Source organism: Nerophis lumbriciformis, linkage group LG11 (assembly GCF_033978685.3).
Source record: "Nerophis lumbriciformis linkage group LG11, RoL_Nlum_v2.1, whole genome shotgun sequence".
NCBI lineage: Eukaryota > Metazoa > Chordata > Actinopteri > Syngnathiformes > Syngnathidae > Nerophis > Nerophis lumbriciformis.
This window is the reverse complement of record NC_084558.2, coordinates 28475828-28495398: the sequence shown is the minus strand read 5'-3', so window position 1 is coordinate 28495398 and position 19571 is coordinate 28475828. Positions and strand designations below refer to the sequence as shown.

The 19571-nt window shown below is 40.5% G+C and overlaps 1 protein-coding gene across 2 annotated transcripts in view; it reads left to right on the top strand.

Annotated features, from left to right (window-relative positions):
* Positions 1–19571, top strand: part of pag1 (phosphoprotein membrane anchor with glycosphingolipid microdomains 1) — an 83981-nt gene that overhangs the window by 1192 nt on the left and 63218 nt on the right. The window lies entirely within an intron of this gene.

Here is a 19571-nt window from a genome sequence, read left to right as displayed (position 1 = left end):
TTCCAGTATTTTATTGAAATAAACAGCATACTGGCACCATGTTCTGGACATTGGTGATGCAGCATACACCAATAATAACACAGATATGTAACTCATCAGATCAGAACTGAATCAGATATTGTACACGTTTCTGTTGTGAATAATAAAGGATTCATTTTAGGCTGCCTCTGAATAATAGCATGAAATATTCCAGCACCTTCATAACGTTTAGTTATACTAAAGCGTCACTCAAATCTAAATATATTTATATAGCTTTATCGGGCCTGGCTACATTGATCCATTATGAAACCAACCTAAGATATTTCTGTCCGTTACGTTTATTTCGAAATTGGTAACCGTGCGTTTTCTCTCTCAAAACGGAGTCACGTTATCAGCCCCGCGTTGCAACAAAGGCATAACGTTAACGTTACTCACAAAAAAGCTGAACTCATGAATGCCTGTTGCCACTATAGACTTAAAAAGTTACGTACTGTGTGTTCTTCCCTTCATCCATGGCTGCAACATGTTTCCTTTTCAGGTGCTCCTGAAGGAATGATGTACTTCTGTGCCATTTTGCAGGAACGGTCTTCTTTGAAGTGTTTAAAGTAAAGTGTTCCCACACTTTTAAAGACTTAGGTCGTACACTTTTCTCCATTGAAGCAATAACCTCAAGATTTTCCGCTAAAATATCCGTACTGTTTTCCTGTGCCATTTTTCGAATGTTTCCAGCAAAGGAGACGGCGTCGTCACGTGAGCTGCACATGACACATCATTGGCTAGCTTACTGCCACCTCATGAGACGTAGCCTCAGCGCCGCCCTGGCACTGTTTTGTACTGTTTTTGTACTTATTTTGATTATTGTTTCTCAGCTGTTTGTAAAAGTTGCAGTTTAAAAATAAAGGTTTATAAAAAATAAAAAAAAAGCCTCCGCGCATGCGCATAGCAGAGTTCCAACGAATTGATGACTAAATTAATCGCCAACTATTTTTATAATCGATTTAATCGATTAGTTGTTGCAGCCCTAATTGTGATGTGTGCTGCGTTCAGGTGCTCTTTTTTCATCTGCACCAGATTGTGCTATGCGCTGCATTCAGGTGCTTAGTTTTGTACCTAATTGCTGTGCAAAGTTGTGCACCAATTTGCGTTTAGGCAATGGCCAACCGTGCTGCATTCAGGTGCTACGGCGTTCACCAGATTGTGCCGTTTGCTGCATTCAGGTGCTCAGTTGTGCACCAGATCATGCTACGAGCTGCATTCAGGTGCTTAGTTTTGTACCAAATTGCTGTGTTCAGGTGAACAGTTGTGCACCAGATTTGGCTGTATTCCGTATGAATGAAAATGAATGAATGAAAATGAGTTCGAGCAAGGCACAATTGTGCTGCATTCAGGTGCTCCAGGGTGCACCACATTGCGCTGTGTGCTGCATTCAGGTGCTGTGTTCAGGTGCTCAGTTGCACACGAGATAGCCAGCCCTTTGAGACACTTGTGATTTAGGGCTATATAAATAAACATTGATTGATTGATTGATTGATTTAGGTGCGCAATAAAATGTGCTACGTGCAACGTTCAAGTGCTCAGTTGTGCAAGCGCAATGCGCACTGACCTCTTGTACAGCAGTCATAACTACACTGACTAAATAAATACATATGGATATGCAGACTATACAAATGTATGCAAATATATGGATAATGGCCTCTTATTAATTGGAAGCACATACACATGCATCGAGTAACACAACCCCGGCCCCCCTCCCTTGGCGTGTGATGTCTTGGCATCACGTCTTCCCTGCAGCAGCCCTCTCGCTCCGCTCACAAACGTCCACACAATTTGCACTTTGTTACGCTTGTGTTCCCACTGAGCTTCTTGTGCTAACAAGCTAACAAAACACACACGGCTGCCATGGTGATGTGCAGGCAGCAAGATAAAATACACTTTTGGAATGTTGCACTGCATTGCATCGACGGTGCAGCAGGGAATGTTGCGGAACAGCAGCTCGTGGCAATCCGGAGATAGATAGATTGCAGCTGTTGCATGTTAAGAGGCAGCCGGTGGCGCGCCAAAAAGGGCCAAGAATGTGACAAAAGTATGGCCTTGTCGTTCTGCAGCGTATGCGTCTAAAAACCTAAACACGGCTAGTATTTCTCCCTTGACTTTTTTATTTATTTTGTACAAAAGCCTCTGCCATATCTTCACTTCTTTACATCTAGCATCCCAAATAAAGTCAATCAATATGTTTATTATACCAGTCAAAGGTCTTCTGTTTTAACAACATACAAGGAAAAAACACTAGTCAAAGATCATATATATCTCAGGGGTCCTCAATAGGTGGCTACACCAACATTACCCAAATAACGAAAGACGTCCATGCAGTACGTCCTCCGTTCTGTAGGGGGCAACAATAAGGCGTACGTATCACAATGAAGCAGCAGAAGAAGACGATTCACATTTAGGCCCTGTTTACACTAAGCCGGATAACTTCTTAAACAAATAATTATTTATCCTAAGCACCGTGTCAGCCACACTAACCCATCGTTTAAGGTTCCCCTCCTTGGATAATTTTTTACACGGGTAAGTGCGCCGTGTATTTCTCGAATCTCCGGCTCTTAGCTTTGTATGGACTCATCGAACGTTTACAAACTGAGTTTGGAGAGGATGTGACGCCAGACAGACTGCACCCCACAGAGGAAGTGATGTCAGAAAGAACGCGCCACAGCCAGCTTCATAACAAGCGGCTTCATAACTCGGAGGTAACCACTGGAAAGATGGAGGGGAGTCAACCAGACATAACCGTGTTTCTCCTTCTACAGGTACAGACGTTTGTAGAAATCACACATGAATACCTTAAGAGAAGCAAACGCACGATTGCAGCTATTTCAGATACTACACATCTCAGACGGCAACATAGCAATGTTGAGCGACGGTTTTGGATAAGGCCTGGATGAACGGCAGCCTGGTGGGATATGTTTGTCAAGGAGTGTGTTGTGCCAGTGATTCTGCTCAGCGAAAAACTTTGTCCATTTGTCGAAGGAGAGACAACGAGAATGCGGGCTCCCGTGTATGAGGGCAGACTACGGAAAACAGCAAATGCATTTGGACTGGCAAAGCAGACTATCGGTTATTGTCCGCGATGTATGTTGAGCAATTACTCAACGTCTAGTTTTGTACTCCATAACTATTGTGAAGCCATAAAGTGGTTGTGAACGTTAATTACGACCGCCAATTTCAGTTTACAAGCACAGTGTCCTGACCAGATATCAAGATCCCTAGATTGATTGTTGTAAAATGTTCTTTATCACATTGTTTGCTTTCACACCTCTATTAAAGATATGATTCATGTCTGATGGCTCAGGTGTGATTCACTACAATAGTCTAACAGCTGCTGATGGTGAGGCAAGCAAGGTTTACTGTTAAAAGAAATGTGGCAATAGGCTACATTAAAACATAGGGTAAGAATACACTTCCAGGTCAGAGCTGCCTACTAGGTCACGTTGCGCTGGAGGACGGAGGGAGGAGGGGGTCTTAAACGGGGGCATTGTGTGTATGTGTACAAGGATAAGGTTAGGTGGGATTTACCCTGGATAACCTTAGTGTAGAAGGGACCTTAAACAAGTATGGCCTGGACTACAGAATATGCTTTTACAAATAAAGGCGTGTTTACTCTGTAACGAGGTACAAGCTGTTTCAAAGGAGTATAACCTGCGGAAGCACGTTTAGTCAAAACACACAACACACACACACCTAAGCAAGAAACCTCATCCTGCTATCATCGCCAGGCTAACAGAGGAAGAATGCCTTTGAGCAACTATGTGTTAAATAGGTAAGCTCTCTCTTGAAAACCTGGGTTGGCACCTCCGGCCTGCGTGGGATTTCCTCGCTAAAACCAGTTTGCAAAGTTGTCGAGGAAACAATCATTAATCATCATTGTGCATAACCATTATTGACAAACTCAGAGGACCTAAAATGGAATATTGAGGAACACCTTCAGAATCACTAAGGAAGTTGAAGAAATGACCACTGACTGCTACAGCAACACCTAAGTACTGCCAAAAAGGAGAGGACTTTAAGGGGTGCCTTGAGGGGCGCCTCAGTTGTGTAAATCACAAGTTTGGGCCACAGTCGTCTACGTTTGCTAGCAAGATTTAAATGTCAATGCAAGGATCTGAACAGTGGTCCAAGTCAGTGGTCCCCAACCACCGGGCCGTGGCCCTGTATCGGTCCGTGGATCGATTAGTACCGGGCCGCACAAGAAATAAAAAAAATAAATAAAAAAAATAAATATATATATATATATCATACTTGCCATCCTTGAGACCTCCGATTTCGGGAGATGGGGGGCGGGGCGGGGGCGTGGTTGGGGGCGTGGTTAAGAGGGGAGGAGTATATTTACAGCTAGGATTCACCAAGTCAAGTATTTCATATATATATATATAAAAGAAATACTTGAATTTCAGTGTTCATTTATTTACACATATACACACACATAACACTCATCTACTCATTGTTGAGTTAAGGGTTGAATTGTCCATCCTTGTTCTATTTGTCACTATTTTTCTAACCATGCTGAACACCCTCACTGATGATGCATTGCATGTGTGGCGCGCAAAAAGTGCTTTCATCAAATGCACTAGATGGCAGTATTGTACTGTTTAAGAGTGTCACAACATTGCTGTTTACTGCAGACGAACTGCTTTACGGTAGACAAAACGTGACTGCTGTTGTTGTGTGTTGTTGCCGCGCTGGGCGGACGTTCATGAAACTGCCTAACAATAAACCAAGAACTCGCCCTCGATCATTCTACAGTCATAACATGATTGGGCAGGTACGCTGTTTATTTTGTGTTCCTGAATTTCGGGAGATTTTCGGGAGAAAATTTGTCCCGGGAGGTTTTCGGGAGAGGCGCTGAATTTCGGGAGTCTCCCGGAAAATCCGGGAGGGTTGGCAAGTATGATATATATATATATATATATATATATATATATATATATATATATATATATATATATATATATATATATATATATATATATATATATATATATATTTTTTTTTTTTTTAATCAACATAAAAAACACAAGATACACTTACAATTAGTACATCAACCCAAAAAACCTCCCTCCCCCATTCACACTCATTCACACAAAAGGGTTGTTTCTCTCTGTTATTAATATTTCTGGTTCCTACATTATATATCAATATAGATCAATACAGTCTGCAGGGATACAGTCCGTAAGCACGCATGATTGTATTTTTTTATGACAAAAAATAAATAAATAAATAAAATACCATACCCCCCCGGTTTGTGGGACAAATTTTCAAGCGTTGACCGGTCCGCAGTTACAATAAGGTTGGGGACCACTGAACAGGAGCACTCTAGGGGTTTTTGAATTTTGCTGCAAAAATATTTGTCTCCCAAGTTTTGAACTGAACTCGAGGGGCCGGCATAGTGTCATTCCCAGGGCGGAGTAGTCCCCCTGAATAGCCCTGACATACTGTGACAACCTAACCAGTGTTGGAAACACACAAATGATCAGAGTTTGGTCGAGACCATTTTAAGACACGTCGTAATGTAATTATTTGTCGAGGTTGACAGTATTGTGACAATATTGTTTGTGTAAAATATGCTCGTAACTAAATATATTACGTTGTCGCACTGTGACACATACATTGCAGGCATTTTCATTTCCGCTACACCTTGAAAATACGTTTTCTTTTTACTTGAAAACAAATTAAAGTAATATAATCTATTGTAGCCCCCAGAAAAAATCCCACAAAGTCCGACACAATTTTTTACTTTTATTACCAATCTTATGATAACAAACTTCACAATTCCAACACTTTCGTCTTCGTGAAGCCGTGCTTCCTCAGATATACAACAACACTTCCTCATTCTTCACCAATCACCTTTCAGGCACAGACGGTGTGTTTGCAAACATGGGAAAAATTTACATTAAATCCAAACCACACAAACATAAGGCATTGCCACCATCTTGTTGTTACAATATGAATTGATATATACAGCCTATTACAATGAAGAAAATAAGTATTTGAACACCCTGCTATTTTGCAAGTTCTCCCACTTAGAAATCATGGAGGGGTCTGAAATTTTCACGGTAGGTGCATGTCCACTGTATGAGAGATAACCTAAAAAGAAAAATCCAGAAATCACAATCTATGATTTTTTTAACAATTTATTTGTGTGATAAAGCTGAAAATAAGTATTTGAACACCTGTCTATCAGCTAGAATTCTGACCCTCAAAGACCTGTGAGTCTGCCATGTCGTCATGGTTTGAAATCATGCATGGCACGGAAGGTTCCCCTGCTTAAACCAGCACGTTAAGGTCTTAAGTTTGCCAATGACCATTTGGATGATCCAGAGGAGTCATGGGAGAAAGTTTTGTGGACAGATGAGACCAAAATTGACCTTTTTGGTCATAATTCCACTATGCGTGTTTGGAGGAAGAAGAATGATGCGTACCATCCCAAGAACACCATCCCTACTGTGAAGCATGGGGGTGGTAGCATCATGCTTTGGGGGTGTTTTTCTGCTCATGGGACAGGACGGCTGTACTGTATTAAGGAGAGGATGACTGCAGCCAGATCATTGAAGATGAGTTGTGGCTGGATCTTCCAATATGACAATGACCCAAAGCACACAGCCAGGAAAACCAAGAAGTGGCTTCGTAAGAACCATATCAAGGTTCTGGAGTGGCCTAGCCAGTCTCCAGACCTAAATCCAATTGAAAATCTTTGGAGGGAGCTGAAAGTCTGTGTTACTCAGCGACAGCCCAGAAACCTGACTGATCTACAGAAGATCTGTGTGGAGGAGTGGGCGAAAATCCCTCCTGCAGTCTGTGCAAACCTGGTGAGGAACTTCAGGAAACGTTTGATCTCTGTAATTGCAAACAAAGGCTACTCTACCAAATATTAATGTTGGTGTTCAAATACTTATTTTTAGCTTTATCACACAAATAAATTGTTAAAAAATCATAGATTGTGATTTCTGGATTTTTCTTTTTAGGTTATCTCTCATACAGTGGACATGCACCTACCGTGAACATTTCAGACCCCTCCATGATTTCTAAGTGGGAGTACTTGCAAAATAGCAGGGTGTTCAAATACTTATTTTCTTCACTGATTAATTGCACACTATTGACAAGTGATGTACCAAAAACTCGACCACCGAAAAAAGATTTTGATTACTGGAAACCGTGCTGCCGAAATCAGATGTAAACAAAACGCACGCCATGTGGACGTAGTTTTATTATATCCCAGATATACCCGCGAACAGCCATCTACAAAATGTGCAAATGTTAAGAGGACAGTGGTGGCTTTTAAGGAGAGAAAGTCTAACTGGAGCAACAGTGCGAAGCAAGTGTGACGTCATGCTTGCTGCAGCTAGCCTTTTATCTCAGAGACATCGAGGGACAGAAGTAATCTCTAAACACGAATACATTCTATAATAACACCAGAAAAAGATGCAAAATGTTTTGGTAGTTGTTTTTTTTAATAAAAAACTAATTAAAAGTCTCTAGACACTTGAAAAAATCTTGACAAAGTACTTTGTACAATAAGCAGCAACAATTAAAAATATTGTAAAACGATAAAAAATATATGTTGATACTATTTGATAACAGATTTGTTTTTTAAATCTATGTATACATTTTTTTTTAGCCTTTTTAAAGAAAAAATGTAATCATAGCAAATTACACTGATGTCATGGTGACCAAGCCCATAACCAAGCCCCCACCGCCACAGGCATCTTAGCAGTCGAGGGGAAACCCTGTATTGTTATGCACATGTCTTCTTCTGCTTACGATTCTTGTGCAGTCCCCTAGCGACTTTTAACAGCGCATTAAACATCCCAACATAACGATAATTACTGAACGTTCGATAATTGACCGTGCAGTGGAAAGTCCACTCACATTCACAGATCCAATATCAAGCACGCCCTGAATGTTATGTTATGCTTTTTATGTGTCATTATGAATTTGCACTAAATTAGTTTGCTTGCAATTTCGTTGTACAATGTACAATGCCAATAAAGATATATTCTATTCTATATTCTATTCTATTCTATTATATTATATTCTTGTGATAACACAAAAACCAGCTTCTGATGCTAACCATAACAATAATTACATTATGATAAGTGTCTGAAATGTTGTCACGGTTTAATAATACAGTAAATCGTATCCTGCTTCATCCATAAACCCTTAACAGAAAATCACCCTCTTTGTGTATGAACAGGATAAAAATGACAAGACAATTGTTTTTGCATAATGATAGCATGTAGCAACGTCTTTGTTAAAATCAATCAATATAATGATGTGTTGTATTTTGTCTAATGCTGTGCAGGCACCAAATATGAATATTTTGGAGTACACAGCACGCACACTTATTAACGATTTTAACTTCTTAAAAATGTACATACAGTAATGACTACGAAGAAAATGTGCATTTACGATGCTAAATTTGTGTGTTGGATTGGTAGTTATTGATGTCGGACTGAAGTTTTGTCTTATTGCTTTATTGTGTATTATGTTTTTAGTCCAATATTTGGTTATCACACAATCCCTGTTTTGATACTACGACTACTCAGCGATTCCCACCTCAGTTTTTTATGGGCCTCACGTCTAAAAACCCTGTTGGGGAATTGGGTTTTTCGTTCATACTGAAAAGTCAAATTATGTGGCGGCCTAGGGTTGCAGTGATTAATCAATTAAATTGAGTAATTTAATAAGAAAAAACCTTGGATTGATATTTTGATGCATCGATTAGTAGTTTGAGTGTTTTAATTAATGCACACATGGTAAAAGTACAATTTAAATGTTGATTATATGCATTTGTTAGAAAAAAAGAATGAAGGTTATGAAAAGCAGAAACATTTTTGTTTATTTCAACTATTTACCTGAAATATACATGGATTTAATTAACTGTGTTTTATCTGACTACTTGATTAATTAAACACTATAATCGATACTAAAATAATCGATAACTGTAGCCCTGCAGGGGCCATTGTAATATTTTTTTATTTTGTAAAAAAAAAATGCTAAAAAAGACAATTATAAATAATTGCATGTTTTTTTTTTTTGTTTTTTTTTTTGTTTTGTTTTTTTGTTTGTTTTTTTTATGTCCTGTCCAGCTTCTCAGGCAAATCATATAGTTGATGTAGATGCCCATGTCGACTGTTCAGATTTACTTTACAAAAGAGAAGTGTAGGATACTTCTCTTGTTGCCTTATTTGTATTTGACTTTATTAAATGTATTTATATTATCATTTAGTGCAGCCGGGCCGGAGCAGGAGGGGATAGAAAGAGAAAAAAAAAGAAGACAGAGGGGGAAATTTTGGGGACAAGAGGGGGATTAGACAGAGAGACAAAAACAACAACAGCAAACAACAACAACAACAACAATAGAGCAACATCAGCAAATATGACATGTACAAATATGATGGTAAAAGTAATAGCAAATAAGCAGTTAGCAAAAAATAATACAGAAATGACAATGAGCATTATTACACTACAAATGGATCAATACAAATACCAATAGAAATAGCGCTATTGATAATGAACAATACCAATAATTTACCTTTATTATCAACAATACAGTTGTTTAAATGCAACAATACATATACGTAATGATAACTTGAGATACGAAAGAATGCAGAAAAATGGAGGGGGAGAAAGAGAAGCAACCTACATTAACCTTGTAGATTGTTATAGTCACAATAGGTTAAGCTTTGTCAGTGTGCCATGTGTTACACCCAGTTTACCCTAGGGCAACAACGTTAATATATGTTTGATGAAACGTGATTATGTGCATGAGTGTAAGTATGCATATGTACTTGTATATGTACAGAATGTGTATATGTGTTTGTACAGTGAATGTATATGTACAGTATGTGTATGTGTATGTTTGTATATTGAATGTGCGTGTGGATGTACGAACATTAGGTAGGTAAATATGTACTGTATTTGTGTATGTATGTGGGAGCGTAGGTACCTATGTACGTATGTGAGCATATGTGAATTTGCATGTACAATACATTCGACTCCCAGAGTGCGTGGGAGCCAGAGCACGGCCCCATCACCCCCGAGAGCCCAACCCACAAACAGGAGGCGTGGTGCCCAGGGAACCAGGGACCACCGCCCCCACGCAGCCAAGCCGGCCAGCGACAGGAACCCCAGAGCCCGACCCACCGTACCGCCCACAAGGGCCAGCAGCAGGCCGCAGACAGACGCACCCGGCAGAGGACAGGGCACGAGAAAAGCAGGGGACAGCCAGACCCCAAGCCAGCGAGAGACCACACCCCACACGGGCAGAAAGGCGAGACGCCCCGCCCGAGGGACCCAGAGACTCCCCGCAACCGGACGGGAAGACCGCCCCCGCCCCACCGGCAACCGGGCCCCCACGAGCCCACCCCCCACCCCCGGAGAGCGCGGCGAGGCCAGCCCCCGGCCACCCCACCCAAACCGGCCGCCGCAGGACCACCCAGGCACAGGGCCACGGGAACCACCCACCCCACCCGCAGGGACCCCAACGATGGAGATGGAACAACCAGCAACCGCCCCGCCGAGCCCCCCCCCTGAGGGAGGGGAAAAATTAAAAAATAATATTAATAAAATATATTAAAAAATAAATAAATAAATAAATGAATTAATTAATTAATTAAAAAAAAAAAAGAATTAAAAGAAGATCACAGACATGCTGACAAACAAGGTCACTACCCCAGCAACTGGCCGACTCGCAGCACCTCGGAATACCTTGCAGCACCAAGCTACCACAATAGACGCAGGGACTAGGCCCAACAGGCCCCAACCAAGACGGGCACCCGGAAGGGATGGACAGCGTGTTGTGTCAGCTTTGTGTTATTGGTGACATGGTGATTGTTATTAGTATCAACATTTCAGCTTTTCCTTCATTAAGAAACAACATACCCCGAAACAAACTTGTCTGAGAAACTAAGATGTGAACATTGAACCTATAGGCTGTTCTTTTGTAGAACAAAGTGATCCATCTTTACTCAGAGGAATATGAGACAAAGGTGGAAGTAACCCGCATTAACTGGACGTGGCCACTCGTTTTTCATTCATCATTAAAAACACTCTAAAGTAGGGGTGTCCGGGACAACTCGAATTTTGTTGACCCACAGCATATTGTCGAAATGGAAAAAAACCCACACTAAAAATTAGATAATCAATTTTTAGATGCATCACAATTCGAACATGGACAATTATAGAATTCATTAGTGATTGTCAATAATCGATAATCGATTTATTTATTGTAAATAAAGTCATGCAGACAGTTCTAAAATTTATGAGAGACAAGAAGACATGAGGGTTTTTTTTTTAGTCTTATTGGTACAAATGGTCTCGTTCTAGGTAGTTAGCAATGCAGCTAATGGGACCAATCAATTCTACCTCTAAATCACTTTGAAAATGCATTCAAAAACAGTCACTAATACTTCATTTACATTCCGTAACCTGTATAATAACCAAACTGTAGCGACATTGTTATTGTAAGAGCGAACGTTTGAAAAAACATTTTTCTAGCGTTATAACACATCGACGTGCTTCGAAATTTGACGGTAAAAGCTAACTTCGGCAAGAGATAAGCTAGCTTCTACGTCAACACAAAACAATCATATTACAGTATCTGTAAAGTATTAGCCCACATTTCATGTTTTGTTTGTACACAGTGTGTATCATGATCAATATAAAGTGTGACTCACTCGATGGACAGTTGTCTCTTTGGTCCAGCTGGCCGGGGACTTTTTTTCTGGTTTATTTGGGGTAAGCATGCCATTTATGTCAATAAAGCTTGTCTCCAATTTCCACATTTGCAGCTGTAAGTCGCTTTCACCTCGGGACGGCGTGGCGCAGTGGAAGAGTGGCCGTGCGCGACCCGAGGGTCCCTGGTTCAATCCCCACCTAGTACCAACCTCGTCATGTCCGTTGTGTCCTGAGCAAGACACTTCACCCTTGCTCCTGATGGGTGCTGGTTAGCGCCTTGCATGGCAGCTCCCTCCATCAGTGTGTGAATGTGTGTGTGAATGGGTAAATGTGGAAGTAGTGTCAAAGCGCTTTGAGTACCTTGAAGGTAGAAAAGCGCTATACAAGTACAACCCATTTATTTATTTATTTATTACCTCATTCTATTGGCTTCCGTTTGCTCCAAGGTTTCACCCTCTTCTTTGTGCTCGCTTCTAGAAGCAGCAGTTCATCCTCCGTTCATTCAGCTTCAAAAAGATAAGGTTGTTAATCCTCATTTGTCCAAAAGTAGTCGTCTTTGTTGTTTGTTACCAAGTCTGCGATGATTAGAACTAGGGATGATACTCGAAACCGATTTTCCCGGTTGTTCGATAAGAAAAGAACCGAGTCCTCGGACTGGAATCCCTTTTTGAGAACCGGTACCCGTTATCGAGACCACTATAGTAAAGAAAAAGAGTTGGTTCTTTATTCGAATCCCTCGGAACGAATCCCGTCCCGACCAGAAATGCTCCGTGTGACATCACAAGAAATGACGTCACGTAGCTCAGTCATTAGGCGCAGATAGCGAAAGCAGGAAAAAATGGACTGTAAAAAGTGCTCCAAGGTGTAATAAAGTTCAAAACAAAAGGTATAATCCAATGAATAACTTTACTGAGAGATTTGAGCAGGGTACAAACACATGACGAACACTTTTACGACCAACCGGAAACATAGCAACCAGGCTAGCAACGCACCTCCTTTACGGCAGCTGTCGCAACGTTCTTAAAGCAACCGCAGCACATACATATATATACAACATATATGACATGATCTCCCTTTTTTAACTTTTGTTTTTCTTTCCTTGTAAACAAAACAAAATCACACTGTATATGTGTTGTCTGTCTAATTATAAATAATGCAGACGAGGCGTGTTGACTGAGTTCTTGACGTTTACTTTCACAGCGTGCTCATAACCTCATTCTTAGCTGCCGGGTGGCAACATGCAACAACACTTTTCGGGGCTACCGCACATGCTCGGCACTCCCGTTGCATGCTGGGTAGTGTAGTTGTTATATTCCCTAGCTCATAACATCTTCCCTCCTATAAAGAAATAATGTTAACTCAATAAAGTGTATTTCTTTTTTTAGCTTTAACTTTTCATTTTTTAGCATTGTGACCACATTTGCAAACAACTTTTCTCTTCATAGAATTTTCTTTCAATAAAGAAATAAAGAGCAAAATGTCAAAGCATCATAACAAACAGTTATGTCAAATAGCAGCAGAAGTGCACTTTTTGGAGAGCTGTATTATTTTCAGTTTTGTGCCCAAGGGACTGATTTTATTTAACACTATATCATTATTTATACACCTATAGTGATCACAGAGACAGGTTGTTTTTGTGTTACTGTATATATTTGTTTTTCTGAAAAATTCCATTTAATATACTTTGGGTAACAACAGTCAATATTTATTTATTTTTATTTTATTTTTTTAGGGGGGGTAACAGTCAATATTTATTTATTTATTAGATTTTATTTTTTTCTTATATAATAAAAGTGAGCTTTTGTTAAATCAAATATTGTGTTTTTTTTTTCCATATACAACAACCTATCTGGACTCGATAAGAGAATCAATAAGGAATCGGTTCGATAAGAGGATTCGATAATAGGCTCGAACTCGATAATTTCTTATCAAACATCATCCCTAATTAGAACACACACAAGTGTTTTGTGTCCGGGAGTAAGAACACACACTTGTTGCTGGAAGTCTTACGTGCGCTGCTATGGAAACCGAAATCAATGAACGGAAGAAGGTTAAAATGATCTAAATACGGTAAATATTGAACATATTACATATTGTTATGAACGTGTCTATTATTACATTATATATAGACTTGCAGCGTGCATATAAAACAATTATGGAGGGTTTGAAGTTGTTTTGGGGGGCTTTGAAGGCTACAATGGTGCCTCCCATTAGCCGCATAAGGCAAGCGTTTATCATCTTTAAAATCTTAATTTAAAAAAAGACGTGTGTTCTTGTCTCTCATAATGATTGTGAACGTTAGCAACATTCCCCAAAAAAGTGCAGTTCCCCTTTAAAAGCCAACTGTCCTCTGTCCTGTAAAGCTACATCTGGACAAACCAAGCGAGATTCAGTGTAAGAAAAGATAGTGGTAGTTTAATCAGCGGAGGAAGCAGCTCTATTAAATGTAAAGTATGACTGATGAGCAAGATGAAAAGACGGGGAGGGCAGCTCTAATAATAAAAGAGGATATTGATCTTCAGTGTGTCCACTGATTTGGATGACCTTCTGAGAATTGATTTGTACCGTGCGGTGGAAAGACCAACGTGTGTTTGGAGATCCAGTAGGGAAAGCACCCGGGACGACACCCCTCCAAAAACAAAGAAACCAGGAAGTGCTCCTAAAACCAAGACAACCTCACATGTTAAACATTACCAGTGGAATTAATGATTGTTTGAATCCTGACTAAAAATGCAAACATGACACAATGCATGAGTGTGTTATTACTGAAAGCCAGGCTTGTTAGTGCTGATTCCTGATGGACAGTTGCTACTTTCTTACGGCGCTTTGGCTTCAGAACACACACAAACTTTACATCCAAAACAACAGCACGCTACGCCCATAAGCGACACACTGCAATATTTGAAGCAAGATTAGCATACATTGATTGACATCCATACATATTTAGAGACAAACCCATGACTGATTATTGTCCCAGAACATGACAACAATGTAAATACATGATTGTCATCTAAAAGTCTAAATCAATCTGGAGTGTAACAGCCAATGAATGACCTTTTGTATGCTGCATGATCCGTCACATGGTTACTTTTACTGAGAGTCTCAGTAATTTCCATTTCACGCATTTCCGAACACACAGGGATCGGCGAGGAGTGCGTTTACGCCGAGTAAACACAGCGGATGCGATTATCTGCGATTGCTTCAGGGACACTCTCGTGGGAAATCAAGTCAAGTCCCTCATCGGGGAGAGTTGTTTGTAGCTGAAAGAGAGAGCTTCCTGCTTGCAACCGTTGCCAATTAGAAGCTCATGATTTATGCCCAAAGACCAGCGTCTCTCAAACTGAGATCGGAAATATAGTCAAGCAGGCGGAACTTAAGTTTGGGTGTTGCAGCAACTCAAGCTCATTTTAGGATGGTCTTCTTTAGGTCGTCTTCAGACGAGCCTTCCAACACCGTTTTCATTCATCCCAGTTCTCCATACATCCGGCCAGCTCATTAGTGCTTTGCGCTCCTGCATCTTTCTTGAGGACATCCACAAATGTTACTGTGGGACGTCGTTGTGACCGCTGACCATGTGTTGGTTCCCACAGCACCAGTGTGCTGGCTGGCAGCTCCTGGTGTCTTTGGCAGTGTCCTGCGAGTCTCATCCTCCTGGCTGCTATTTTGCCGCTCACCCTGAATATTCCAGCATACCGATTTTTGTCTTACAACAACAAAATCTGCACTGCCGTAGCGACTAGGATTGTTTTGGAGGATGTTGGGAAAAACATTGTCATAATGGAAACGCAGCGTCAAAAGTTTGAGAACGACTGCTTTTGTTGAAGCCGAGTGTCAATTGACTTCAATGGGGGAGCATGGAATGGGTTGTTCCACTGCAGCGAAACCAGACAATCATGGGATAAATGCTCGGCTTGGTCCCGCCCACAGGCACCGAGCGTCTCTGGAAGTGATTGAGAAGTGGTCTCGGCCTCATCTGGCCTGGACGCCGGGCTTCCGCAAAACGATTGGATGATCTGTCTGAGGTTGAATACCTTTTTGATTGACAGCAACGTTTAAATATAAACAACACCCAGAGCATTTTTCAAGTTTCATTCCGTTGTTCTGTTGATATGGAGAATTTGACAGTTCTGTAAGTAGGGTTGCAAAGGGATGGAATGTTTCCGTTAAATTTCCGGAAACTTTCCGGAAATTTACCACCGGAAGTTAAGCTCGGGAAGTTTGGAAATTTTGACCATTTTTTGATTATTCAAAGTTGGACACCGTCCATCTTATTCTGCAGAATAAGATGAGAAGCGTGTAAAACACTAATGCAATTCCACACACATACATACAGTAAATAGTCAGTTTAACAATTGGAGTAGTCTTTAAAAATATTTGACTGATGGACAAATTAATAGAAATAGGCTAGATGAATAAATGAACACTCAATCAGCATGCTAAATCAAACTATAACCTACATTCTTGTATGACAACAGAATGGCTAGCAGAACAGAAGGCAGAGGAAACTACACATTTTGATTTAGTATTTGCTAGTTGAACTTTACAGATCACAAAAAAGGTAAATTCGGATCGCTAATGTTGTTAGCATAAATTAATAGGATTTAACATAGAGAAAATTAGCATCACGTCTAACGTTCATTATGAGACTGTGGTGGTACATAAACCGAGCTAGCTGGAGATATTTGCCCCCAAATCATTTAACAAATACAGGAACAGCTAGTTACCTAGCTTGAGTGGAAGTCTGCTGGAGTAGTCTACAGTCATACAGTAACAAGCAATTACACCTCTATTAAACTTAAATACCTTAGATCAAATATATTTACCCCAGTAATATCATCAAAACTTACCTGACTGGATAAAGTCCTTGGGCTCAAATACTAGTGTGGCCTCAATAGCCCTGCTGTAGTGTGTAGCATGCTGGGAATTATCTGGGCATGTGATGGAAGAATGCACTGCACATGTGATGGAGGAATGCATAGTACAGGGTTGTTATTCAACTGAATTTGCATTAAATCAGGTTGTTTTAGCTAATAATCATGCTGCAAGATCTAGCATGTTGCATTCAATGTTTATTCCCATTAATTCCCGTTAATTCCCATATATTCCCGTTAATTCCTATGGAAAGTGTCCAACTTTGAATATTCCCGGAATTTTGCAACCCTATCTGTAAGTGATGTTTTCTATCTAGCATCTTTATATCTTTTAGGGATGTCCCGATCCAGGTTTTTGCACGTCCGATCCGATACCGATATTGTTTTTGCACTTCCGATTCGATACCGATACTGACCGATACCGATACTGACCGATACTGGCCTATCCGAGCATGTATTAAAGTTTAAAGTTATTTAGCCTACTTAGTTGTCAGAATCATGTTGAAAAGGGTTTTAGTACTCTTGATAACAACTAGCCAGCTGAATTAGGGGAGTTTGAATAATACACAATGGTTGGTAACAAGAAACTGACCTGTTTATTCAAGGATAAACACAAAATAGACAAAATTATACATGACAAACAGAAATGGCATCATTGAACTAGGGCTGGGCGATATGGCCTTTTTTTTAAATATTGCGATATTTTAAGGCCATATTGCGATACACGATATATATCTCGATATTTTGCCTTAGCCTTGAATGAACACTTGATGCATATAATCACAGCAGTATGATGATTCTATGTGTTTTGATTGATTGATTGAGACTTTTATTAGTAGGTTGCACAGTGAAGTACATATCCCGTACAATTGACCACTAAATGGTAACACCCGAATACGTTTTTCAACTTGTTTAAGTCGGGGTCCACTTAAATTGATTCATGATACAGATATATACTATCAGATATATACTATCATCATAATACAGTCATCACACAAGATAATCACATTGAATTATTTACATTATTTACAATCCGGGGTGTGGAGGGGGCGCCGGATGTAAGTGTCAAAAAGACAGCCAAAAGAGTTTGATATGAGAATAAATCTAAAGTTAAAATATAGGGTAGAAATGCACCCATTTGCAGGAAATGTAGTCTTGATTTTCAAAATTTTCTTTCAAGGCTTGCATGTCTACATTAAAACATTCTTCTTCATACTGCATTAATATATGCTACTTTTAAACTTCCATGCAGAGAAGGAAATCACAACTAAAAAAAATCACTATTTTTTTCATACGGTGTTGATCTGGAAATGTTTGCCTCGGCATTTTGATGGTGTGGGCGTGTGGCACCGAATGGAGATAAGCGTCTCGACAGACGTTACAATATTTGAACAATGATGACGAAAACTGTTTTCTCTGTCGTGTCCGTATGTCGAAAATTGTTATGCACTTATTTTTTTATTTGATTTTGTGCGTGGCATAGATTTGCCGTGCGCAGAGGACGCTTGAGCAGTGCGAGTGCGCAATTGCGCAGGCGCACACCTTAGAGGAAACGTTGGTCACACGGCTGCGCTAGCATCACAGCTAACGTTAGCCGTACTGCTACCTCTCTGCTGGGAGAGGACGTATACGTATGTGACGTATGACGTGACAGTATGTGACGTGTGTAAGAAGGTGCGCTTGCTGTCTGTGAGAGGGAGACACAGGAAAGAGTGAGAAGAGCCTGACGTGTAATGCCAGCAGCTAAAAGCAACTGCGTGCGAATCCACAGACCTGTGGATGTGTTGAAGGTGTGCTGGAAAATGCGGAACGGAAATTAGGGAGCAGCGGAAAAGTGGAATGTATTATTGTGTGTAAGAAGGTGCGCTTGCTGTCTGTGAGAGGGAGACACAGGAAAGAGTGAGAAGAGCCTGACGTGTAATGCCAGCAGCTAAAAGCAACTGCGTGAGAATCCACAGACCTGTGGATGTGTTGAAGGTGTGCTGGAAAATGCGGAACGGAAATTAGGGAGCAGCGGAAAAGTGGAATGTATTATTTAAATCGGTGCGTTGGAAAACACGGACCTGAGTTTTTTCTTAAAACTGGATCTGGATCGGCATTTTCCCATGCCTTGCCGATACGCATTTTTTGGCAAATATCGGCATCCGATCCAAATATCGGATCGGGACATCCCTAATATCTTTTATCTGTTTCTGGAGACTGTATTTGTGTTTAGAGAGTAGCTGAAAAAAAAAGAGCTTCCCTTACTTGAAAGACCACAAGCCTCGAATGTTTGTTTTGTGGGAGCCCAGCACCAATTAAATTGATTTCAGTGCAGAGACGGCGCCACACCGGGGATAGGGGACGCTGTAGCCCTGTCAGAAATCTGTTTAGCCCCAGTTCAGCTCCCCAGCATTTTAGGGCCTTATTATGCAAAACCAACTTTTCTTATCTATTAGTACTTGCTGTTGTGTATTAAATCAAACCGCAGAGGCATTGCAGGGATATTTATGAAACAATCCAGCCTTCTTTCATTCTTCCTCCAAAAGAGCCGTTTGGAATTTGCCCAGTTTGTGTCATCCCATTAGTGACTTCAGCGCTATCTTTTGGCCGTCCAATTACAGCACGGATATGAACTTTTTTGTCCCGCCCCTACGCGCTTTCCTAAACCTATCACCGGGCTGAGTCCATTTTTCTGTGACCAATCACACAACCCGGTCCATCTTTCCAAACGCCTATTAGAAGTCCACCTCCACCTTTCGGCTGCCCAATCACAGCGTGATGAAAACTTTTTTCCCCTTCAGCGCACTACTTCAGAGCGATCCCTCCCTTGTTGGTCTTACTAGAGGTGGGAATCTTTGGGCACCTCACGATTCGATTACGATTCAGGAACTACAATTCAATTTAAAATCGACTATTGATGCATCTTTATTTCATGTATATTGATGTAGTTTTGCATTTATTTTTTTCACTAAATAAGCATTTATCACTTGCAAATTTTAAAAACAG